Here is a 2,921-nt window from a genome sequence, read left to right as displayed (position 1 = left end):
TAAGGTAGAGCTTCCGTATATTTATTTGATGGCTTGGTTCGTGCTTCATCGTTCCGATGTGATGTCGGTACCGAATGCCATAGACCAGTCTGTCCCCTTTCTACAGCTGCTTGAGAATGGTGAGTGGGAGGGCCGAGGATTCCCCGATATCAGGCGTCAGCTACAAGTCCACAAGTGCTGGGCATTCTCCACTTGCTTCCCACAGTTCTCCAGCCGGTACGGCGAGTGTTTGATTGATGAGGAGAAGCCGAGGGAGTATAGGACTTATCTGGATATGGGCTGCTTTAATTGGCTAGTGAACATTAGGCCGGGTTACCTGACTTTCCGGGTGGGGAACCAGTGCTTCATAGAGCCGTATCTACCTTGCCGATTCGCCCGCAAATTCGGTTATGACCAACTTTATGTTGGGAACCCGCGCCAGCAGCTTCGGGCTCATGGAGGTCTGGTGGACGGTCTTCGTGCATGGTTGTGGACCGTGACTGGTTGCACTGGTGCTAGGTTCAGTCTCCCAGGTACTGAGCGGCAGTTGAACCTCACTTTCTTGAGCTGCAAGTGGTTGCTAGCAGCTAATAAGACTGTCCGTGTGAAGCCTATCGAAGAGTTGGTGGCCGAAGAAGCCTCTCAGATTGATTCTCGTGTTATCCAGGACGGTGCTTGATTTTCTTGAGCTGCAAGTGGTTGCTAGCAGCTAATAAGACTGTCCGTGTGAAGCCTATCGAAGAGTTGGTGGCCGAAGAAGCCTCTCAGATTGATTCTCGTGTTATCCAGGACGGTGCTTGATCACAAAGGGCTTAGGGCAAGACCCGCCGACTTGATGCAGAAGGTCACAGGGCTTTTAGTTCTGCTGGAGAGGCTTCAGGCGGAGATCCCGAAGATTACGAGGCAGATTTGGAGCAAGGTTAGTCACCTATTTTTTCTTTTTCTCTGCATTTCCAACAGTGACGACGAATTCCGTCCTTTTACCCGGGCCAGACCTTCGATTGCTGTCCGTGCTGATAGGCGGAAAAGATTAGCCCACAAGCCGCATGCAAATTCACGAGTATCTGAGATGGACTTGGCTGATGAGGATCCTGTTAGTGACGGAGGTAACGTCTATTCTATGGATCATTTTCGATCGTTTAGAACTTCTGGCTCATGCTTTCCCATCCTATGCAGGATATCGTGAGGAAGGCGAGATGAGTCCCGATGATTGTGCATCTCCTGGTGAGCCTGACTCACCGCACCAGGTAGAAAAGCCTGCAGAGACCGCCCATGTTGGGGAGTCTGTCAATGAAGGACCCAGTTCGGTGATTCCAGGTACATCTTCAAGAGGTAACTTGTCTCTATTGGCCATAGTTTCCTTCCTCTTCCCTTATATCTTTTTATGTTAGATTTTTCGATTGATGACTTCGATGGGGAGGGCCTGCCTATGGACACTTCTATATTCAGCTTCATGTATGACTCTCCTCAGATCGATGGCCAGCCGCCTCAGGATATGTTTCCTGAGTCTGTACTCCCTCAGACTCCCGGGAACGGTTATTTTGAAGGTGCGTGCCTCTTCTCAAGCTAACTATAGGACTAGCCAATTCCTTGACTAATGCAACTATAAAATGATGTTTCTGTTTTGTGTCTAACAGGAGCTTTCGCTGAGGCTGACCCTGTTGAGCCGGCTGTGCGACCAACTCCACCAGTCGATGCTGCTACAGTCGTTACATCTCCATCACCCCCAGTGACTCGAGGGGAAGGAGGTATAATTTAATTAACTGAGCAATGCCATTCCTTTCCTCGTTGAAGCTTTTGACGAATTCCTCTTCTTTGTGTAGGGCTTCCTTCTCAGCTTCATGTCCTCGTTAAGGAGTTGTTATCGGGGAATGACCCTGAGAAGATCATCATCAGCGTAGAAGTCCGCTCTTATTTCTCCTCCCTGAATGCTATAATTGGCAAGCTCCTCCACGACGGACTTTCTCTTCACCAGTTTAAACCCTACCTTGTTTCCAAGGTAAATTTAATAAGGGACATGGGATACCCGGACCTAGCGACGGCTATGGTTGATGACCTTGATCGCTTAGAGCATGAGTTTCAGATGCTTCATGAGCTCCGGGATGCCGGTGCCTCTTCATTTATTGCTGCCGAGTTGGACGCTCGTTTACAGACATGGCGTAGTACTCGGATGGTTGCTGAGCTCGAGGTCCAGGTGCAGCGGGGCCGAATAGATCGAGTTGAGGCTGACCTTGCCACTAGATCATCTTCACTTGATGAGCTTGATTCTCAGATAGATCAGCTCCGGCGAGAACTCCGTGAGAAGGAGGACGCGAAGATGCACGTTCAGCAAGCACATGCTGCTTTATCTGATGAGCTGAAGTCCTTGAAGCAGACACTGGCTGAGACAGAGGAGGATGCTGTGAGGACTTTAGCCGCGAACGAAGAGTCTGTCAGAGCTGAGTTGCAGGAGGAGCTTAGACGCTCTTATGAGGAGAAGCTGTCTGAGTTTAGTCAGCAGGTTTTTAGCCATGGGCTTGATGTATGATCTTATTTGCTGTAAACCTTGACATTTGATCCTTTTAGTGGAACTGGTTTTTATCTTTGTCTTTATTATGATTCCTCATTCCGCTTGAAATGATTGACCATAATACTCATAGGATTTTTGGCAAACCCCCAGCCTTCAACGGTCTTCTTCGGAAACGTCTAGTCCTTGGCTTTGGCGCTTCCATGCTGAGTCTTTCAAAAACTGAAACTCTTTCGGGGACCGCCTTAATGCAATTGCATTCAGACAATACCGCCCGAATGAGTTTGGAACAGGGGCATTGAGTTTCCTGTTCTCGGGGACTCCTCTTCCTGGTTCTATTCGTACCCCCAGTACGATAGTACAACTCGTCATTTTGACAGTCGGAGTAACCTATCGTGTGCGGACACGCCTTCTCAGGTATAACACTATCACTATC

The sequence above is a fragment of the Asparagus officinalis genome, chromosome 10 (assembly GCF_001876935.1).
Source record: "Asparagus officinalis chromosome 10, Aspof.V1, whole genome shotgun sequence".
Lineage (NCBI taxonomy): Eukaryota > Viridiplantae > Streptophyta > Magnoliopsida > Asparagales > Asparagaceae > Asparagus > Asparagus officinalis.
This window is presented reverse-complemented; position numbering follows the sequence as displayed.